This window comes from Epinephelus fuscoguttatus, linkage group LG23 (assembly GCF_011397635.1).
Source record: "Epinephelus fuscoguttatus linkage group LG23, E.fuscoguttatus.final_Chr_v1".
In the NCBI taxonomy this organism is placed as follows: Eukaryota; Metazoa; Chordata; class Actinopteri; order Perciformes; family Serranidae; genus Epinephelus; species Epinephelus fuscoguttatus.
Genome location: NC_064774.1, coordinates 10,230,216 through 10,254,329, shown reverse-complemented (window position 1 = coordinate 10,254,329; position 24,114 = coordinate 10,230,216). Strand labels below are relative to the sequence as shown.

The 24,114-nt window shown below is 38.8% G+C and overlaps 1 protein-coding gene across 1 annotated transcript in view; it reads left to right on the top strand.

The window, feature by feature from the left end:
• Positions 1-8,698: 8,698 nt before the first annotated feature.
• Positions 8,699-24,114, top strand: part of zgc:194930 (uncharacterized protein LOC557813 homolog) — a 36,872-nt gene continuing 21,456 nt past the window's right edge. Inside the window, exon 1 of the mRNA XM_049568456.1 lies at positions 8,699-8,966. The gene's annotated coding sequence lies outside the window, so the exon portion shown is untranslated. The remainder of the gene's footprint in view (positions 8,967-24,114) is intronic.

Genomic DNA, 24,114 nt, shown 5'->3' with positions numbered 1-24,114 from the left:
AGACTTTTTTTTTTTTTACTTGCCGCTTTTCACAGACAAAGGTCACAAAGTGCTTAACGAGGGCAATATACAACTTGTGGTTTTCAAACATTTTGTGCTCAATACACTAAAGAGCAAGCCAAAATCTCAAGGCACACCTGTATTTATATCTGTACACAATAGCTTCTATAACATGAGTGAGCACTTTCATCACGACGTGAGACAATGAAAATAAGAAAGACTAAGACCAGTAGCTTTCGTGATACTGTCTGCTGTCTGTCGCTGGTACTTTGTCGTAATTTTCTTCGTACAATAAAGCAATCTATTGTCCCACTCATAGCTTTCTCCTTTACGTGTTATCATCACACTAGCTGCTAATCAGAGCTTTGGATGTGTCTCACACTTATAATTCCCACGCGCAAACGGCAACAAATAGTTTCCCTGTGAAGGTTTTTTAAATTAAATTAAACTTAAATGGGTGCGCACGACATACTGATACTGTCAATTAAAAATTCAGTCATAACTTTTCGTACAGGCCCAGGTGATAATTACAATAAAACTTAGTGGTTATCACAAAATCCCACAGCACACCTGGATACGCATCACATCACACCAGTGTGCTTCGGCAAACCATTTGAGAAACGCTGCAATATAAAAGAATAAACAGAAGACAAAGTGTCTACACGAGCAACACACATAAAAGTGCAAAACTTGCAATACAATACACAACAATAATACACAAAATGTAAAGAAAATACAAAGCTACTGCATACAGGTCACCCAAACGCCCATCTAAACAGGTGTGTCTTCAGCTGGCTTTTCAAAAAAACAAAATCAGCGGACTGTAAGGGTGCAGGGAGAGCATCTCAGAATTTAGGTGCTGCAGCCTCAAACTACACTTTCGATGCCAACATGTTTTTTGATTTTTGAAGCATAAATGTTATCTGCAGAAGTAAAAAGCTAACGTTAGGCTCTAAAGAAACTACACTATGGTCACGTAACATAACGTCACCACCGGGTGATGACATTCTGTAGTCTCATTTAGCCATGTGTTAGCAATCGTCTTTTTTAAGACACATAAAAGCTTCAAAATTCACAAGGGTGGCTTTTACTGACGTATTTTATGTCGGAAAACAAAACATGAAAGTCTCTGAAACTCGTGTTAAACACAGACCAAAAATTGACCTCATGACAAGGGAACAAGGAGTGCTAAAATGCTAACTCGTTTTTGGGTTTTAGGACTCATGCCTGCACCACATTGGAGTACACGTTGAAAAGGGGCGGGACTTATGACAGGCAAATTCTAACCTAAATCGTAAAACCAAGTCTTGACCCTCAAACAAGAGGACTGGCTATAATGTCTTTTTTAAAAAAAAGTCCTCACACTGTTGGTTAAAAACATGTCTCAGTCCCCACTGTGTAGTAAGGACAAGTATTCACACACACACACACACACAGGAAGAAAGAACAAAGCTGTAAAATGATTTGATTGGCCCGTAATTGCTCTTCTGCGCTTGATGCCGAATGCCAGACAAGCGTGGTGAATATTTCTCCAACAGTGGCTGACATTGTCATTATAATTAGGCGATGCGTGTGCAGTGCACCTGTACAGCACCCTGCGCCAACACACACACACACACACACACACACACAAACTTGCAAGGTAAACACATCCAGGATCAAGCTGTGATTGGCCAATAAAAGCCTGTTGCTTTGGGCTACCATTTTAATTTCCCAGTGGTGTCACTCTAAGCCAATCTGTGTGTATGCGAGTGTGTCTATGTGTGTGTGTGTCCTGTCTCCACGGCAACATCAGGTCCATAGCGGTGACGGGCTTGGTCACGCCTCTCATTGTAATGATGGTGAGCTCATGTCTGTTGGCTATTGGGGCTGCTTCCAGTCCTTATGACAACAAGGGCTTGACTATCGCTAGCACATTCCACCTGCAGCACCACACAGGCATATAATTACACCACTTGTTTGTTGAACAGGAGGTCTCCACAGGTCAGAGTGTGTGTTTGTGTGTGTCCTACAGTAGGTACAGTATGACATTGCCTCATATTTACTCAGCCCTAAAATAGCCTCTTCATTGTCAGCTGCATTTACTCTATAATCCAGGTCCCTCCTTTTGTCATCCTCGCATTTTTTCCAACTGTAACCTGTATTTTCAGCGACGGGGAAGCCTGTGACTCACCCGTGTCTCTCCCCCTCCCCCGCATCTCCTCTCTGGCAGGCCAGATAAACCAGCCACGACTAAACACTTTAACCTTACTGGCAGTTTAAATTTAAGTCAAAGCAAACCCCCCCCTGCAGAGTAAGCTAAAGAAAAAAACTCCAAATCCTCCGGTTGTTTGAGTTGCCCGTGTTTGACTAACTAAAAGCCGTTCACCAAATATGGGGTGTTTGCACGGGGAAATCACATCAATTTCAGGCCGCTCAAAGACAAACCTTACATTTTACGAAGTGCCTTATCTCCGAGGCGAGTTATAACAAATCCAATCACTGGAACACAGCCCCTGCTCATTTATCTCGCACTCTTTCCCCCACACTACACCCCAGTTTGGGAAGATGACTACCAACAAGCCCTGACCTAATTCCTCTGAAGCATGCTGGGAGGAGGACTCTATTTTGATTCCAGGTGAACAGTAGGAAACAGGAGATGGTGGAGGAGCTGTTTGGCTGTGATAGAGATTACAGCGTCCACCCTGCCCCTGCTCGAGTTTGGGACAGAGGAGGAAATCAAACACGTTGAAGGGGACGGACAATGGCAGTTAAAAAGCTGCCGCACCAAAATGTTTAATTCAGTATATTATCCCAAAGTCACCCGCGGAGTTTCTGTTGGAATTAATCATTACAGTAAAGTGCTTTGCTTTTGATTCCAGACAATGAGACCGTTTAAAAGGCAACAGTCCAGGAGTGACTCAGTACACACCAAAGTCCATTTATTTTTCTGCCAGCTGACGTCACCGCCGAGGTCCAACAACGAGGATATTTAACAGTGTGGCAACGAGTCAAAGTTGGTGTGAAGAATCATTTAAATGACAAATGTGATAAACATTAAGATTTAGTCAGAGGTCACTCACACACAAGATAAAGATTCAAAACACACATTAAACACACATTAAACATGGCTTAATAGAGACAATTTCAAACACAAGTACACAAATCAGCTTCACTATAACTCGCAGCATTCACAGACAAACACTCGTCTTTATCTGGACACATTTTCCCCACAAATACAACATGCTAATGTTATTAGCACAAGAGTATAGCATTTTACATTGTATAAATTAGCCTAGCAGCTAGCGGACTTTTCCTCTACTCATATGAAGCCAGGGACAACAGCAATATTTAACAAAGGTAACATTACAAAATTCAGCTCCATTACAACTCACAAGGTTCACTGACGAAACAACTGTCTTAGGGCTCATTTATGCTCAACGTTGAATACGGATCCGGATACGGATGGAGCCTTCTGTCCATGCCCCGCGTTCATTTCGTCCGTATTTCTGCACGTTTCCATAAAGCTTACGGATACGGGCCAAATGGAGCAGTACCACCGGGAACCGTGGGGGCAGTGTTGCTGTCACCGATACGTAGCTCTAGTGAGATACGAAGAAGAAATAACGATTCAATTTCTCTCATCACCAGTACTAGAGAAAAGAATTCTCCGTCCTCCAGTTGCAATGTATTAAACGGCCTCACCGACCATTGCCTCCTACAACACTGCCTCTGTTTTTGTCTTTTATGCAAGAGGTACATTATCAATATCTCCTCCACAGTCGCCATGTTTGTTTTTGAGTTTGTTGTTGTCATAAACTTTTGACGCCGGGCTGCCTCCTGGTGGATATATTGGTTAACATCCATACCAACGTAAAGGGCGCATGGAAGTATGTGGGCAGTGACGGTAACATCATTTGAAACGGATGTATACATTTTCGTACATAAAGGGAGCATAAATGAGCCCTTATATTAAACGTTTTCCAAACAAATACATAGCTAGCATAACAGTAACATTTAACAAAGGTAACGTTACACAATTCAGCTCCATTACAACTCACAAGGTTCACTGACAAAACAACTGTCTTATACTAAACACGTTTTCCAAACAAATACAACATGCTAACGTTATTAGCACAAGCCTATGGCATTTTACATTGTATAAATTAGCCTAGCAGCTAGCGAACGTTTCCTCTGCTCATATGAATCCAGGATAAATCACACACAAGACTTACAATGCTATTTTTGTGGAGGCTTTATTGTCTTCACAATTTATTGTTTCTTATCTGTGAAAGTAAAGTAAATAAAAGTTTTGTTGCATCACCGCAACGTGTAGTTACTCTATAACTATGACTCTATATCAACACAGTCTACACCATAGGAACGGCAACATTTCAGTGCAGAAGTATGAATCCTGCTTTAGTTGTACGAAGGTACCCATTAGTGTAAATTAGTGTGAACCCAATAGATCACCATCACTTTTAACGTTCACTAATTAACACGTCATATCTGCAAAGAAACTGAAGTGTAAAAGTAACAAGTTGTGGTTTAATGAGAGGTTTTGTGTTACAAATCGAATAAATGTACCTCTGAAAATATGAAACAATTTCTTTCCCTTTTTCTTGGCAGCTCTTTCCTCTTTGTTTCATTCCTTCACAGGAGTTTTTTTTTTTTGCAAGAAGGAAAATGTAAAAGAGAAGGAAGCAGCGAAGTGAGGATTGTATTTATGCAGCACCACTAGCTGAATCTTTAAAATGTCTAGGAGGGCTCTCCATTTTGCATGTGACGTGTCACATTGTTGTCATGTTTTGTGTCTTCGCCAGAATGTTAGCCGCCGTCCTGTCAACCGCAGCCAGAGCAGGAAAAACATCTCCAGTGTTTCTCTAAGTGTTTTCTTTTCCTAAAGCTGTGTCCGACCATGCTTCATACCTTCACATGTACATACCGTCGTTATCATGAGAAACTGTTTTTACAAAAAACAAGGAGACAAACACGCTCACATTTATCACAGTCAGAGAAGTTACTCAGATTTGTCTCTTTTTGTCATTGTTGTTTTGTGTCTCTTTGAGTTGTTATGCATATTTTTGTGGTTTCGTGTGTCTTTGAGATAATTTTGTGTCTCTAATTAGTCAGTTTTTGTCCAGTTGTGATTGTTTTGTGTCTTCCTGTAGTCGTTTTGGTCTCTTTTTGGGGTCATTTTGTGTCTTTTTTGGTTGTTTTATGTCTCAAATTAGTCGGTTTTTGTGTGTCTTTTTTGTAGTCTTTTTTTTTTGGTGGTTTTGTATCTCTCTGTGGTTGTTTTGTGTCTTTCTTGTAATCGTTTGGGTCTCTTTAAAGATAGTTTTGTATCTTATTGAGATCATTTTGTGTCTCAGTGGTTGTTTTGTGTCTTTTTTGTAGTCATTTGTGTCTCTTTTAGGTGATTGTGTCTTTTTTGGTTGGTTTTTTTGGTCTCTAATTAGTCAGTTTTTGTCTCCTTGTGGTTGCTTTGTGTCTCTTTGTTGTTTGTGTCTCTTTAGAGGTAATACTGGTCTCTTTGAGATACTTTTTGTCTTTTTGGGTGTTTTGTGTCTCTAATTAGTCATATTTTTGAGGTAATTTTGTGAGTATTGAAGTAATTTAGTGTCTGTTTGTGGTAAATGTGTGTCTGTTTTGTGGTTTGCTGTCTCTTTGTAGTCATTTTGTGTCTTCTTGTGGTTGTTTTGTGTCTTTTTTGTGGTCTACTGGGTCTCTCTGAGGTAATTTTGTGTCCCTTTGACGTTTTGGCGGGGGTTTCATTCTTTGTTTTGGTTGTTTGGAGGCCCTTGTTAGTTATTTAGTGTCTCCTTGTGGTTGTTTTGTATTTTTTTTGTAGCCACCAGGGTCTCTTGTGTCTTACTGAGATACTTTTGTGTCTCTGAGGTAATTTTGTGTCTCTTTGTAGTCGTTTGGGTCTCTTGAGGTAATTTAGTTTCTTCTTGAAGTGATTTAGTGTCTGTTTGTGGTAAATATATATCTTTTTTATGGTTTGGTTTCTCTTTGTAGTCATTTTGTGTGTCCTTGTGGTCATTTTGTGTCTTTTTTGCCGTCATTTGTATCTCTTTGATTCAATTTTGTGCGTTTTTTTGGTTGTTTTGCATCTCTTTGTGGTCATTTAGGGTCTCTGCTTCGTCAGTACGTGTTAATTTGAGTGTCATTTTGCAGGGGAAGGCCAGGGGGTGCCCGACACTTTGGGCCTCTGAGAATGTGCCTGTTAGCCCAGTTCAGTAATCCATCGATGAAGGCAACACTTTTGTTGGTACCATTTTTCACAAGTTAAGTAAGTTTGTGGACAAAATTTGAGAGAAGCAAGTCTTTCGTGGGCATTAAAAAAGTCCAGTCCAGAGTTCTTCAAAACTTAAACTCCTGAAAACTCAGAGCAAACACATAAGTGTTGCTTTTAAATTTTTGTTCAGTGTATAAATGAAATAATTGAAATAAGCCTCACATTTACCAGCTGCAATATTAAAGTGATGTACACACACTGCATCAATAATTATATTCCAATATTATACCGTAGGCCGACATCATTCTGAAATGAGCCCTCTTGCAAAATTAGTACTTTGCTTTTATTTCTTCAGGTACATTATGATGCTGACACATTTGTGATTTTACTTCAGTAAAATTATAAATGCAGGGCTTTAACTTGTGACAGAGTGTTTCTACACTGTGGTACTTTTAGTTACATTAAAGATATGAGTACTTCTTTCACCACAGATGACCTGTGACACCCTCATGAGGCAGCTCCACATGCATCTCAGGATGTCTCTTTCTGACCCCTCCAAGGATAAACTTTATTGCCCGTGCATCTGTAAACACACAAACCGGTTTTCCAGTTGTGTGTCGTCCTAAGGGAAGTCATTTGCCTATGATGTCACGTGAAACAGCAAAACTGAAGAGCACATTGTTGAAGAACACCTGATGGATGATTCCTGAAAACAGATTATAAATGCATTACAGTACAATATAAGAGTTATTCCTCTTAGTTGCCAATTTATTCCCCTTTTTTTCAATAATTATAACTTCTTTTTTTTTATACTTTTTATACAAAAGAGTTTTTCTTTCCTGGGCTGAGGCCAGGTTTTGTTAAGTGTGTAACATGTTCAGGGGTGATTCCAGTCTAATCGCATCCAAGTCATATGATCAACTGTGAAGAGGCAGGTCAGGTTAAACTGAGTCAAGCTGGACGCACTTTGCCACGTCAACACAGGAAGTCGAGTTTATTAAAGCCTTTGTGTTTGTGAGCTCTAAAAATAAATCAGCCCCTCCTCTCAGGTTACAGCTGTATCAGTGTGTGATGGGTGAGCAGTCAGCCAGTGTTTTTCATCTCAAGTTGTTGCATTTAAAGGTTTTATGGTAAGGTCTTTTTTGTCTGTATTATTCCTTTAATCATCTTGTGACCCCTCAGGTTTATTCTGTACACCACTGTGCTGGTATGAATTTTTATCATTAAGATTTATGTGTGTTTCAAACGGCACACATTTAGTTACCCTAATAAACACTAGCTACATGTTAATCCGGACAGTTGTAACATTGTTCATTTCTTTTATTTGTTGTGTCTTAAATCTTGTAACCTGTTTTGCTTCATGCGAAGCACTTTGTAGATTTTACTTTATGATACTTTTATTTATTTATTTATTTATTTTGTTATTAAGAATAGGGCTGCCACGATTAGTCGACTAATCGATGACTAATCGACTATTAAAATAATCGGTTTGAGTCATTTTCCATAGAAAAGTACTATAAAAGTACCCCAAAATACTCTTACTGCAGCTTCTTACATTCAGATATTGGCAGCTTTACACACTCTCCCGTGACAGTGAACTAAAACCCTTTGGTGTGGGTACGAAACAAGACATTAAATGACGTAATTTTGGGGTTTGGGCGAGACAGACCGACATTTTTCAACATTTTAACACATTTTTCGATAAAATGATTAGTCAACTAATCGAGGAAATAATCGACAGATTAGTCGACAATGAAAATAATCGTTAGTGGCAGCCCTAATTAAGAAGTAAAATATATAAAGAAATACTGTCACAATTACTCAGGGCCCAAAGTGACAGCCTCACAGCCATTTAGATTATTAAAAATAAATTAAAATGATAAAAGGAAAAGCAGCAAATTTTCACATTTTTTGAAGCAGGAAACATTACGAAACATTGCAAAATAAATAGAAATAAAATAAAATTTAATTAAAACTTAAAATACTTCAAATAATTGCCAGTTAATTTTCTGTAAATATATAATCGATTATATGACTAATTATTTAAGCTGTCGGCCCACTTTTGTAAATTATTAGGAAGTTTAATTTATAATTAAACGCCATATTTTATAAATTTTTCATATCTTTTGAGGGCAAAAATCTGAAATTGCAAAGAGCACAAAATTTCCCCCAGAAATGTAGTACAAAGTGGCATTTAAAGATCATATCTAAGTAATGTATAAATCCCTTAAATTTCTACTTAAGTAAAATATATTTTTTTATATTATATTTATTTTTTGGTTATATTTAACCACTGCTAAGTAAGCGCAGTTCTGTGAACTACAAATAAATAAATAAATAAATATAACATACTGAAATAATTAATACTGTAAATATTGTGGCGTTTGTCAGGGTTGAGTTTTATTTTGAAAGCGTCGACCGGAAGCAGTTGTAGCTGGCGGTGTGTAGCCTGACGGAGGTGCAGCAGTTTCCCAGGCTAACTCACCATCAGACGGCTGTTCACACAGGAGACATGGGACCGTGGAGTCACCGAGGGGGGGGAAACTCTTCTCCACAACAACTCTAACCGACCCGAGGAGCTCATATCCCGCTGAACATCCTTTAATGGACGCTCTCCTTCTTCCACTGTGTTTCTAATTCCCACCAGGACCACCGGAAGACACGCAACTTAAATGACAACTGAAGTTATCCGTTCATTTTTGATACCTAGGGCAAAGTGCCACACCTTCGCTTAGCGCAACAGGTAGGTCCAAACACCATCTGCTGCCACTCTCTCTGTTTCCTTTACCTTACACGTAATGCTTTAAATTAACTTTAAAGAGTTTTAAAAGCGTTAATGACGCGATAGTAAACCGTTGTTAACTCTTCCTCGAGGGTTATCAGCAGCAACAGGTGAACGATAAGTGGTGATGTCAGCCATATGGCGCGTGCCCGCTTTGAAAACAAAGAAATACTCAAATAACTCGTAAAATAAAACAAAATAAAGTAGTTATAGTTATACTTTAGGTGTGTTTAGGTGGTGTTATAGTAATAAAGATAAAAAAGCATGTATGATAACGTTGTTATAAGCTCATTTTTCATAGGTTATTACTGGTGATGTAATGATGCTAAAAACTCACTGTATGATACCATGACACAATATTTATCACGATATTTAAAAAACAAGCAAAAATGTGTGTTGAAGTGGTGCCACAGTAAGTAAAGATACAAAAGCAGGTATGATAACATCGTTGTGAGCTCATATTTGACAGGCTATTACGAGTGATGTAATGATACTAAAAACTCACTGTACGTTACCGAGATACGATATTTATCACGATATTTGAAAAACAAACACAAATGATGATTTGAAAAAAAAGTTATTTTTTATTAACGATTAAATGTTATGTAGAACTTTTATTCGCAAAAGAATCCTTTTACAGTGAAGTGTTTTTGCTTTCTTTTTAAAATAAACGTAGCTTGCCATTATCTAAGCATTGTGCTAAAAAGTCACGTTAATTATCTTTGGCAATAAATGACCAAACTAGAGGCCACGATTGCAAAACAAAACAAGGCAGCAGTCAGTGCGCAGACTGTTACCAAGTTACAAAAAAACTGACGGTACCACGATAAAAAAAGAAAAAAAATCTCCACGGTACGATATTTATCACGATACTTAAAAAAACAAACAAAAGTGACGACTCAAAAAATGTCCTATATGAAATATTACACCTGATGTGTACAGAATATTTTATTTGTATGAAATGAATTTTACCTTAAAGTTTTTTTGCTTTCTTTCTTTCATAGAATATAATAAAAGACGTTAGCCGTGGCATTAGCATGTACTAAAAATTGACATGAACTATCGTCGGCAATAAATGACTGAACTAGAGGCTACAATTGAAAAACAAAAACAATGCAGCAGTCACCTCACAAGCTATTGACAAATCAGTAGATACATACACAGTGTTCGGGAGTAACTAGTTACATGTCGTTGAATTACTAAATTAATGTGATTGTAATTAGTTACAGTTACTAAGTAAAGAAATGTAATTAAATTACAGTTACTACTTTATCAAAATGTTGGTGATTGCAAAGGGGTTCATCCAATTATATTCTTTTTCTTCTTCTTCATTAAAATAGTTTGGCTACATTACTTGCTACATTTTACCAGGGTAACTAGTTATCGGTAACCTGTTACATTTCAAAAGTAACCTCCCCAACACTGCATGTTTACGAACTGTAGGGAGCCATCGCCGTGAACAAGATAAGTAGTGTATGGAGTCCCCCCGCTATTTTTAAAGACATTTTGATTTAAAAAAAAAAAAAAAAGACTTAAGAAAAGTTATCTTGAAGTCTTAAATTACTTGGATTTTTCGTATTTTAAGAGTTAATTTAAGTGTTCCCATTAGGGCTGACACAATATCATATTTTATACTACATGATTATCCTGGCCAAAAGAGTTCACAATAAAAATATAATTGTGATATTTATAAAATTTTTATTTTTATTATCTTTCTCTTTCTCTAACTTTAACCAAAGAACTTTTGATGCCTAAACCTAAGACAGGAGTCTGGACATGAGCCGGATGTTCTGGTGTCAAGGTCCTGCACTTTGTATACCAACAATCCCCTCCACCCACTTTCTCTCGAACTGTACAAGATGGATGACAGTAGAGTTAGAAACGTTGTCTCTGAGCATCGTCCAGGCAGCAATTACGTTGCCACAACAACGTAATTAAGAAAGCAAACAAACCTAACATTTCAACTTAATTTCTAGGAGCCAGGGTTGATGATTAACATGATATCAACATTTAATTTTTAACTGTCACGGTCATGTTGCGACGCCCATAGTTCCAATACTTTCTCTCAGTGTTATTTCAAAACATTAAAATTTTCACTATTTGAAGACCCGTTAAAGGGTCAATAAATATAGAAAAATTCAATGTCACTTAAATCGGACTCTAAAATTACCCACCATGTGTAAGTTATTAACAGTTTCTTTATCAAAATCGTGTTTCGTACATTAGTTAATTCAGTGTTTTGCCTGTGATGTATGAAAAGTGAGGAAATTTTCCATGCTAACTTGATATAAAAGAGAGAAAAGAATCAAATTCTCACATTTATTACACTGATATCAGCAAGTATTTGTCATTTTTGTTTAAATAGAAACACAATGAATAACCAGTCACCAGAGCAGCAGCTTTAGTTGAAATGTAAATGTGTATCTGCATAAAAACAAAACTAAAAACCTCACGTCATTGTGTTTTTATATCACACAGATGGCTGTAAATGTGACAAACTGAAACTGCACACAGGTTAATGAGTGAATGGAGGGCTGTTAAAGGGGACGCTTGTTCTTTGTTGGGACGGAGTGCAGAGGTGGAGGTGGAGGTGGAGGAGTGGTCTTGAATCAGTTAAGCAGAACTCATGTACATGGCCTTGGGCTGTGTTTGCACATCTAACACGTAGCCTCGCTGAACTCCAGGTCACTTAAAACAGCGTACAAACGTTAAGCCTGAGCCCAAACCTGTCCTGTCTGTCGATTGTCACATACAACACTCCTAAACAGGATATTAGCAGCCGTGTACGAGCAGCCATCATACACCAAGCGTCGCTTAAAACCCTCTGATGGTTGTCTGATGTGTTTTTAGCTCGGGGCTGGCTGCATTTACAACATCCTGACAACTGATTTACACAAGATGCTAAGCTGTGGTCTGGTAAACTCATTTTCTTGCCTTTAGTGGCAGACTCCACCCATGTGGCAGCCTATTAGACAAAACAAGCCATCACAAGTGTATGCAAATATTATTTGTTCAGGGTTAAGTTTGCTTTGCAGCAGGGCTGCTCCTGCAGGATGACTCGGCCTGAAACAGGATGCAAACATGGGAACAGAGCTCAGTGCTGTTGGTGGACACACAGTGGGATGTTTTCTTTTTAAAGACAGGGATGTGTCACTGTGTCCTAGAAGGGATACCTTAATTAATCATGTCATTTTAATGGACAGAGAAGTAAAATGTAGTAATGTAATGCATTTACTTGAGAAAAAAAAAACTTTTTTTTTAAATGAACTAGATTATCATCTTAGAATAATGAGAAAAGGTTTAATGAACTAACAAGAGAATAATCTTGTTAATGTAATATCCTCCCCCTAAATCAGAAAAAAAAATCAAATTCATGAGATTTTTTATTTCCATGAAAGCTTCTCATAACTCTGAGATAATAATCTTGTTAGTCCAGAAAAAAGTTTTTTGTTTTTAAAGACCTCTTAAACTTCTGAAAAACTCCTGCAAGTTCAGAAAAAAACAAGAGCACATTTTTTCATTAAAACTTCTCATAGCTCTGAGATAATCAAAAAAAAAAAAAAAACAAGAGTGCATTTTTTTTCTTCTCACTTCAAATAATTGCAAGATTATAATCTCATTAGTATAGAAGAAACAAGGAAATGTTTTTAAATGAAAATCTTTCTCATAATTCTGAAATAATAATTGTGGAAATTCACAAAAAAATGTTCCATTAAACTTCTCGTAACTCTGTGATGATACAAAGCAGATTTTTTTTTTTTTCATGAAGACTTTTCTCCTAATTCTGAGAAAATAATCTCATACTTCAGGGGAAAACACGGAACAGATTTTTCTCAGGAAACTTTTCTCATATTTCCGAGAATATATTCTCAATAAAAAAAATTCTAAAAAAGCAGATTTTTTTAATGAAAACACCTCAGAATTTTGAAATAATAATCCTGTAAATTCAGTGAAACATAAGATTTTTTCATGAGTTTTTTTTCATGATTCTAAAAGGTCAAATGTCAATTACAAAAAGATGATAATAAAAACTTTTTTTTCCATGAAAACTTCTCATTATTCTGAGATCATAATCCATTAATTCCGGAAAAAAAACATCATTTCTTATAAGTCCAAGATAATTATCTCATTAGTTCAGGAAAAAAAAAGATTATTTTTTTCATAAAAATGTTTTCATAATTTTTCATAAATAATATTGTTAATTAAGGAAAAAACAAAGAGCAGATCTTTTTTTTAATTCCATGAAAATGTTTCTCATAATTCTGAGAATATATTCTAAATTCAGAAAAAAAAACCTTTTTTTTTTTCATGAAAACACCACAAAATGTTTGAGATGATATCTTTTTTAACTCAGTAAAAACATGAGATTTTTCTCATGAAAATTTATCTCTTGAGATTGAGATTACTGAGATTATAATCTTGTCAATTCCAAAAAGAAGATAATAATAATTAAAAAAAAGGGGGGGAATTTTTTTCCCCATGAAAACTTAATATAATTTTAAGATAAAAAATCTTAATAATTCAGAAAAACAGGGAAAATATTTCTCACAAGTGAATGCATTATGTAGTAGGCATGTAACGATATATCGAATTTCGCGGTGTCGCGATAAAATAAATTCTCAATACCGTCATGGGAATGCCGCGGTAGTTATATAGCTGCGTTCTCTTACAGAGCCGGTAATATGACTGTGCGACTACATTACCCATAATCCTTTGCATGCAACTGCACGCGCAGGTGAGAGCAGACTTGTGCAGCTCAGCCTCTGAGCCTCCGACTCTGACCTGTGCGTGACCTGAGGAAACAGCGAATAAAAGTAAGGAGATTGACTGTTCTTCTCTATGGATTTTCTCTGCGGCCGTTCATCATAGCGAGAAGCCACGCGTATCACATGAAACAGCAGAATCGTGGCTTTCCGACAAGACCAAGCACTTGTCGGTAGTCCAGTGTTTTCACAGTGTAAAAAAAATGATAACGTTATGCTAAAATAATGTATAACAAAGCCTTCATACAGCTTTGCACACACATTACTTTTGGATGGATTACTCGCGAATGCAGGGTCGCACAGAAATGCCACGCATATCTTTCCTCTACTCATCTCCTGTTCTGAGAAAGTGTTAAGGTCTCCTTGATGTCAAGATTGTCAACCTGGCATGAACAAACTGAGTGAATTTGTGTTTTTGAGTTTTTCTATGACTTCCAGGGAAATGGCTGGGCTTTATTTATTTTGGTTTTCTTTTACACACATCTCTGCCCACCTCTCTCTCTCTGTCTCTCTGTGTCTCTCTCTCTGTCTCTCTGTGTATCTGTGAGTGAGGGATTGTGTGTTATTGAGTTTACATTATTTCTAATTTGTTAATTGTGTTGTTGTTGCAGGGTCTGATTGTTCTAAGTTCTGTATATTTGATGAATATTAAGACTACTCTATCCTCATAATTTGATGTCATTCAGATGACTTTCTAGTAATAGTACTACACTACTTTTGTTCGGAGTAGGTTAAAAAATGCTGAATGTTTCCATTTCCATATTCTGTCACTATAGTTTTAATTGACATGACTTTGTTATGGCACTTTAATGTCTGCCTGCCTAGCAGTAACAGGGGGGAAATGAAAGCACATGTTCGACTGTGTGTTGATTTGTTTATGATACGCTTCCGAGTTAAAAATAACATGCTGCACAGTGTACATGCACTATTTTTTAATAAAATAGCTATTTTTAACAGTAAATTTTCTCTTTTTTTCCCCCTTGTATAAATGTCGTATCGTGGACTCTTTATCGTGATAATATCGTATCGTGAGTTTCTGGTATCGTTACATCCCTATTATGTAGCATTAAACAGACTTGTAAATTTAAAAAACAAGGAATAATTCAAGGAACTCTGAGTCCGTATGAAAAGAGTTTAATATTGCATGCAACACTTTCTGTTTATGAAGCAAAGACACACTCCATTTCCCCCTTTCTGACTTCTGTACACAAGTAGTGTCAAACCTGAATAAGATATATTTCAAGACAAACAACAGATTTTTTTAATAACATGATGGATGTTTATTGTTAAAGATCAACATAAAGACGTTGTTTAGCCTCCTTTTTATTTTCACCTGCATCACTGGCTCCATATCATTTAAGAGTGCACTCTTCTTGGGTGCTCGGCAGGCTTGTTTACTGGCTTAAAGTACAATTGGTAGCTGCTGGGGTCAGGAGGATCCACAGGAGGAAAACAGCAGCAGGTCTGTTTGCAGTGTGAGCCAGGAGGGGAGTGCTATTGATAAGTGTGTGCTGCTGGGTAATAGAGAGGAGACAGGACTTGTTTTCATCAGACTGCTGCCCAAGGCCATCTGAGAAAGGATGTTAGGTTTCTGAAATCAGAGAAGGTATTTTGACATTTCAGATGCTCCTTACTGCACCAGCTGATCAATACTCACCTGAAGGACCTCCACAAATGTACATTGACTTGTTTGGATGGAAAAACAGCAGGCGCATGTGTAAGCAGAAATTTGAAATCAAAGTATCTGCCGTGGATTGATCCTTAACGAGGGCAGACTTTTTTATAAATTGGTCGCCATGGCAACTCGCCATGGATACACTTGCCTGATCACACCAGGCTTATTCAAATCAGACAGCTCAAGGTCAGCTCGTCAAGCACACGTGTCAAACACTCGAATCAAAAGTCTTATTTTGAAGTGATTTCATTTTTCTTGTGTTTAATAACAGATGTATTTAACTGTGAGCTTCTGTGTGAGCGCTCGTGTTGCTCAGATGAATAGCTCCAGCTCTTTTATGGGGAGCGTTATCAGGTGTGGAAGGTTATCTCATCTACTGTATGCAGGTTATTAAAAGCTGGGTAAAAGCAGTGGGTTGAGACAGCGCCGTTTTTCTGCCGTTACATAGACTTTAAAACCACGTATTGACATTTCAGCTGGATTTTTAAAAGCCTCGGAGCTGATAACAGGGCTAAATTGACCACCTTATCGAATGCTGCAGTTCTCTTTCAGCAGAGAAATGCAGAGGGTCACACTGGCCGGTTGCTGGTGACTACAAGGAAATCCTGTCAGTAATGGCTTTGCTTACAGTTTGACTCTATGTTCATAAGAACACACACGTGAGATAAAAGCAGGTTGCACCTTGATAAGTTGTTGGATCAGGTTTAATTTAGCACCAGGAAGTGTTGCACAAAAACAAGGCTGCAGGTATTTTTGTTAACTGATATTTTTCCCCTTTGTTTTTAAAAGAAATTCTGTCCACATGACCTTGTTTTACAAAATATCTCCGTCCACACCAGAATGCTAAAACGCTTGTTGCTGCGGCGCTGCTTCAGAGGTGCTGTAACAACTGTATTTCCACGACTGAAAGCCACATATTTGTGGAGCTGTGCAAATCACTGCATTGTCAACAACACGATCCTGCAAATATTTCACAATAAAGAGATTGTGCTAACAAATGACGGGATTCTGTCCATAGAAATGTTGCCAGGGGACTTTTATTTTGAAAATGATAAATAAGTACTTATAGTTTATCATGTCTGTGACAGATTTAAACAGTGAAACTGTAGCGAAAGATGGTACAATGCCAATGGGATTACAAAAAGACCAGCAACACTGCGTATTTGTTGCTGAAAACATGCTAAAAATAACAGTTTCACGTGAAAAATCTTCGACTGACACAAACCAGGATTCAGCTTGTTTCTCTGATGACTTAAGGTCCAGGCGTCAGCTGATTAAAATCCTTTATCTGGTTAAAACATAAAGTTAAAACCAACCAAAATCTAAAAACTCCCAGTAATGTGACTTGACACAGTGACAGAAATCGTTTAGAAATGTTCTAATGTCCGGCTATTAAGACGACAGTTGGCGCTTATGGAAAACTATGTAGAGGCTGACACACATGTGGGAATCAACATAAACTTCAAGCAAAGCAAATAAGCTTTAGGTAATGACTACATGTGTAAAGCGCGAGTAAAATACAAGCCATGGGGCACCCAGTGGCTTGGTGCCAAACAACCATGGACTTACCTCCTTATTCTAACCTTCCTGTGCAATCAATCTACCATTTATTTATTTTAGTTATTTGACAGTAATCAGTATCTAGTTCCTAAAATGTTGAGGCAGAGGGTACTGTCTGTAGCTCTGATTGAGGGTGAGAGGCTGTCAGCAGATAAACAGAGATCTGTGTGGGAACATGAGATCCTAAAAAAGAGGGTGGGTCATGGGGAGTACCACCAGTTGGTCCAGGAGCTTCTCCTCCATGATGGATGTTTCCAGGCGTATTTTAGGATGACTCAGGGGCAGTTTGACAACCTGCTGTCTATCGTCAGGCCGTGTAGCTCTGAGTATCCAGCAACCACTACCACCAGTTTCTCCTCCACTGTTTACCAACTGTAAACTTGTTGTCGTGACCACCACAGAAGGCCCGCCTCTCAAATCATCTGATTGGACAACAGGAAAAATGACGATGTGGGGCACTTTTCTACTTTGAGTCGAAGTTTTGTCTTATCTGTCCTATCGAATGAAAATAATAATAATACAATGAAATAAATTTAGAAAACACAAGCTGTAACGTAGTCCGTGTGCACACCTGTACTGATTTAAATATGGCTGTATGTTTCTGTTGGAATACATCTGGACATCTGAAAAACGTAGTGTAGCACAGACAACCCTGTGACCGCTTCCTTGCATTGTAGACATACTGAACTGTGATACATCCTCAAATACTATCCTGAAAAAGTTTGTTGTTGCTTAGGAAATAATATGGATTGTAGTGGCGGAGCTGCAGGTAATAATTATGTTCATTATCTTTAGGTTATTTTCCCCTTTAATTTACAAATAATGTTGTTTATAAAATATCAGTAAAATGCAAAAATAAAAAAGCCCAAGTTTTTAGCTTTACCACAGTCCAAAACTCAAAGATTTTCTGTTTGCGGTCATATAAAAATTAGACACATTACATATCTACAACATATCTATAATCTGCTGTAAACCAGGTCAAACTTTCCCTCAGTTTCCCTTTCAGCATATCAGACATGCACATCTACTGTACCGACGGAAAATCCCGCCATATTTCCATCTGTGACTGTGATGAAACACACTGCAGATGAAGACGAAGAACAATAAACAAAAACAACACACATTCAGATACATGTCGGACCAGTTAGCCCACTTTTCCACCACCACACAGCTCCCATGTCACCCATATGAACATGATCTCCCGTCTCACTGTCCTGTCACACACACCAAACACCAGCAGAGTCGGCGTCGAGCTGTAAATTATGACTTTATAATGTAACAGGTGGCTTACATAAGCAGAACACATCTATCAGGTGACCGAGCCGTGTAGCAGCGGCGGCGGGGTCTCGTCTGTGAAAGACTCCACTCCTTTGTTGAAAAGTTCAGCAGAGACCCTCCGGAGAAATACTCATATCTACACCTGAGGCAACACCTCTCCGGATGTGCATTCAGTTACTGTCAGCAGATAAGAGAAAAGGGATTGTTCAGATCTATTAGTAAGCCTCTAATGTTATTCAAGCTCTCTGTTTTTGTCCCTGGACCTCGGCTGCCTGTTTGTAGTTTTACAGTGTTGGTATGTGCAGTGTTTAGACCAGCAACTCAAACCCACACTTATACAGATATGGTTGTGGATGGATTTCAGTCGGTCAAGGGCACAACAAAAACAACTGGTTTCAGATGTGCACTGAAGGAGGTGACGGTGTGTTTTTGTGTTTTGAGGTGGTATTAGAGGCTCCAGATCAAATCACCTCAAAACACCTATTTATTTTTACATGTTAAAGGTTTTCTGTGCTTTCTTGCAAACAAACGTTGTATTTATATTTATAAGCTGCTTCTCAAAGTCAAGGAAGGATCCTTAAATGGCTGCTTTGCTTTGCTTAAATGTGTACAAGGAGTCTGACTGGTTTCAATTTACATACACATATAGACGTACAGTTCAAAACTAGGACAACAAAGCTGAGGAAGGTAAACAAAAATTGACGACTATTACCATTCAACTATTATGTGCAGGTATGAATATAAATATGAAAAAGTATTGTAAAGGTATGCTATGTCATCGAATCCCATCCGAAAGACTTTCGATGTCTGGAGTTTGTCTGGAATTTTACCCAAGACAATCCTTTATTCAGAGAATTTTCAAGGATGCCTGGGTGTATCCGCAGCGCTCTTAAAGTACCCACAGTCTTACACGCATGATGAGATGATATCTTGAACACAGATCTCACAAGTACTTTGGGGTAATTCTTCAAATTTAACACGAACTTTCACTTGAACTTGACAATGAATTGTCATTTGTGGAGACGTAATCAGATACTGAATTGGTGACACTAATCGTGGAAATATACTGATTGTATAGATCTTTTGCGCTAATAGGAGGAAGATGTGTGTGAAGCATCCGTGTTTTTTTACGGACATGGATGTCACTCTACGTGCAGCTTGAGTAGTGCGTGGAGGCATACAACCATGAGGCGATAATTCTAGTTTTTCTTTAGAAGCTGTTGTTCGTGTTGTTTACACAGCTAATGAGGTTTTAAAAACGGCCGATTGCTGGTGCTGCATTGTCTCAGTTGTTCCACCAATTAATGTACACTTACGTCAGAATACCTAGTCTGAAATGTGAGCTAGAAAACGTCCCTCAAAACAGCGTTCCAAGAACTGCAATTGTTCCTAATTCTTGTGGTGCGGACACAACAAACAAAGGTGGTTCTTAGAAGTATGAAAAAGTTCCTGTAGTCCTATATGCCTAATGTGCTCCATGAAAGTAAAGCAATGCGTGTTAATGCCAGTAGAAAGTGCTACTAATTAGCAACGAATCTTGTGAGGGTAGCTAACTGAAGCTGTCACTGTTTTGGCTAAGTTTGTTAGCTGGCTTGCCTTTATCGCCTCTAAACATCAGACGTCAAATAGTAGATGCTCAATTTAAATTTCGCCCTGCTTTTTAACAAAAAGGTTACTGCAACCATAGGCCCGTTTCCACCACAGGAACTTCGGGGTAATTTTACAGATCCGGGGCCATTGGTGCGTGTCTCCACCGCAGGAATCACCCCCGAAGGACAGAGTTCTGGAACTTTTACAGGGGCTAAGTCTCTGCCTCGGAGTAGGTACTCAGAACGGCCCCGAGAGACTCCTGGCTGGGGCTTGGGGGTTACTTGGTGCTGATTGGATATACTCAAGGCGGGATGTGACGTTTTGTAATTAATAACACGGTTATCGTAGATTGGCTGGGCTAACCTTTAGCTGTTAGCTCTTAGCGGTTTCTGTAATAACTCAGTAACTCAATAAACGGTCCGTGAAAAAAAAAAAAAAAAAATTTCCAGAGGATATCTTAGTTACAACATGATTGAGCTAGCAAAGCAGTTTGGTGTTGATATGTGTGGTATTTATTCAGTTTTGGGAAATCACAATGTCTAGAAAGCATCAGCTGACAGGGACAGCTAACAGCAGCAGCAAAGCTAACATCAGGACGTCATCTGTTAAAAGCCTCCCGTTGTCGGACACGACATGAAACTACTCCAGTTAGCTCAATCATGTTGTAACTAAGACGTCTGCTGGAAAAAATATTTTTTTCACGGACCGCGACCGGAGTTATTGCAGACAACGCTAACGGCGTCCCTACGCCCCTATGTCGGCCCGGTCAAAATGGTCGCACAACGATTACGTCACATACAGTCCGGTGACTTTACAAGAACCTTCCTCCTACTCCGCTCTCTCAGTGGAGACAAGGTGGTTGAGAGGGCCGAGCGAGTGGATGTTCCTGTAGTAGTTCCTGCCCCCCAAATAGTACCAGGAACTTCTTCAGTGGAAACTAGCCTCATATCTTGGGACCTTTTAATGACGCACACCTGAACACTCACTACACAATGTAATTAAACGTTCTTCAAATGCTAGGCAAGAGTCTTGCCGAGCCTCCATAGGACCCGATCCGTCCTACCAAGGAAGCATCCTTGACTTCCAGAAGCACCAGGGGTCTTGTTTATAAAAATTGCATTCGCAAAAAACAAGGCCTGAAAGAGGCGTACACCACTTCCCATGGAAAAGTTGTGATCTGTAAAAGCAGGCTTGATGGGAGAAGCTTCGACCCATGCTGACGAACATTTTGGAGACGGGGCATTGGCGAGGCAGATGGTGAGGCGGAAGCCTGATTGTAGAAATTGAATATTTTTTGGCGCACGCAATTTTTGGCTTTTGTCCGTATGTGCATTTTTAGTATGGATCCTACGCACTGTTGTATAAATGAGACCCGTGGTGTTTCTCACCACGTTTTGCAGTCTCTTTTTGGCACCTGTTTCTTTGCACGTTACCTCCACATGGTGTGAAGCCATTGGCAGGATTGTGTTAAAATCAATATGTTTATTTGTGTCCTTGCAACGAGTTAGATGAGATTATCATCATTTTCATACCTGTTTACTAAAATATGAAGCTACAGCCAGGATTTAGCTCATCCAACTCTGTCCAAATGTAAATAATCTTCCGACCAGCACCTCAGGGCTCCCAAACTAACATGTTATATCTGGTTTAATCTGTAAAATAAAGTGTAAAAACAACAACGGTGGTGCTAAAATGTTGTTGAACCTCCGTCCTGGAGTCATAATTTCAATTGTTGCACAGTATCATCCTCTCTGGAAATAAAATCCTCCAATTAGTGTTATTATGAAAACAAGCACTCCTCCCACACAGTCGCTTCTGTTTTCAAACCAAACTCCAAACTGGTATAATCAATTTCATCTGGGCTCTTTCCAGGGGAGGAATTATTTTAAGCCTTATCTTTCCAGTTAAAATTTCCCACCAGCAGCAATCATTCAAAAAGCGTCTCCGGCTGCCAGCTCCTCGGGTATCCCCCGGATTTCAATCCAGTCCACTTTTAGGGGACACTCGACAGCAATCTCACTTTTATTGCACCTGTTTCTTCAAGATGAAATGTTTCAATTTCCTCAGGAGAAAACTCCGAAAGCGAAAAAATGGGAGCGGGTCCAAGCTGTCAGCGCTGAAATATCTCTCCCCTTCAGTAATCGTCCTCCGATCTTCCCTATCATAAAAACCAGGAGCAATATATAATATATTGAATGGCGCAGGGAGCAGATAAAGCACTGTTATTGCCGGCCAACAATGGCCAATATCTGAATGACTGATAGTCATTTGATGCACAGATTGAATCCTTGATCTCATTATGACTTTGGAAAGTCTCCAGGGGAACAACATGATTGGTCATTTGGATGTTGTGGTGTGAATGTGAGTCAGCTGCTGGTGGTTACTGTACAGACTGTGGGAGAAAGTCCTCATTAGTGACAGGTTTGCATGGCTCTTAGTTCCTCATGAATCCTCTGATTTGCTTTAATACGTACAGGTACATCCTGCCAGCTGTTACTCTGTGACATCATGTGTAAGATGCATTCATTGCTGTAGCTCAAATAAATGTAGAAGCAGCAACAAAATATGCATCTAAACTTCTACTTGACTAAAAGTACTGCGGTATTAGCAGCAAACTGTATTTCAAGTATAATATGTAAAAGTACCTTTTATGCTGAATGACCTCTTTGAGAGCATATGTTATCATATCATATATTATTAGATATTATTACTAATATATTAATGTGTTGGCAGCAAATAATAAAGTCAAAACAGGAGCACTACTCACAGTCTTATCATGTGTGCAAATAAATAAATAAATACTTAGCAACACCACAAGATGTTAGTAAATGTTTTGGTGCCCTGGTGGCCTCGGGGTTAAAGTGCCAACCATTAGTGCAGTTTCCCAGATTTGTGTCCAGGGCCTACTACTACTGTTGACTATTTAGTAAATGTATAAATGCCCCCAAAAATATTTACTTTACAAAATGTGTCATATAATTGTAATAGAATAGTAGCAATGTGTAGGATTCAATTGCATCTGCTATTGTAGATTGCAGCCCTCTGAATACACCTCTCTCTCATCCCTCTCTACAGTGGCCTTCAGGTAATGTAAATAAGCGAAATGACCCTGTCTTTATCCAGTGTTTGGTTTGTCCATTTAGGGCCAATGCAGTGACATGATGTTACAAATGGTGCTGCAGCCCTATGTATATATGAACAGCTCATTTTAAGCACAAGAAGTTCGAGATGATTATACACTAATGAAAACATAGGAATGAATATTATATTCCATTTCTTCCAGTAGATCTCAGGTCAGTATAAATAAATGAACTTACATGTAGTTGCTTTCAGTTACGCAAACCCAATAACGTAGGCTACCAAGTTTTGGGATGCGTTCGAACTGAAACAATTTGTTGATAATTTTCAAAAACAGGTGGAACTGCAGGGCAGCCAGGGGAATTAGCCATGAGCTCCTCTGAAAACATGATGTGTGTAATTGTTGGGGCTCTCTAAAACATTGACAGCTTGTGATTCATCACTAATTCATTTTAATACAGATACCGGCATGTAGGCTATTCTTGCCATCACCACTTAAGCGTGGTGGCACAATATCATAAAACTTCCCTTACTTTAAAAAACACTTTTGTGTGCAGGCATAAAGCAAGCAGGCCAACATGCTTGTAGCTATGAGTCACAGTCTCTGTGAGGCATGCACAAGCCCCCAAAAGTGAGCTCCCCCTGAGGTCATGGCACAGTTTGCACACTGTGCAAAAGTAAGAATCAGAAACTGTTTTGATAATCAAATAACCATCTTTTTCCAACTGAAATGTTAAAAGGTGCCGTATGTAAGAATGTGGCCAAAACGGTTACTGCACTCACATTCAAAATACTGCTGCAAGTCGTGTCCGCCCCCCCTCCCCTACAGATTCGAGGTTGTTGAACAGCAGAACGCTGGAGACTGATTTGTTTGCCCACAGGCGGCTGCCGTGGCAGGGCTGCGTCGCTGCGTCTTTGATCTTCGGTTTTCCAGCGAACCGTTCGAGCAAGTCCGGCTTCTCTGCTGCTAACGCTGCTGCCAGGATACAGCGGAGGATGAGCCAGCTGCTAATGCTATGTACCGGGACACTGCTAATGCTGTTTGCCGTGCTGCTAATGTTTGTTTCTCAAAAAAATCATCGGGTCGATGACCCACCTGCACATAGGCTACAATGTATGATCGAAAATGAATAACAGTTGAAAGTATTCGAAATGTCCATCCCCG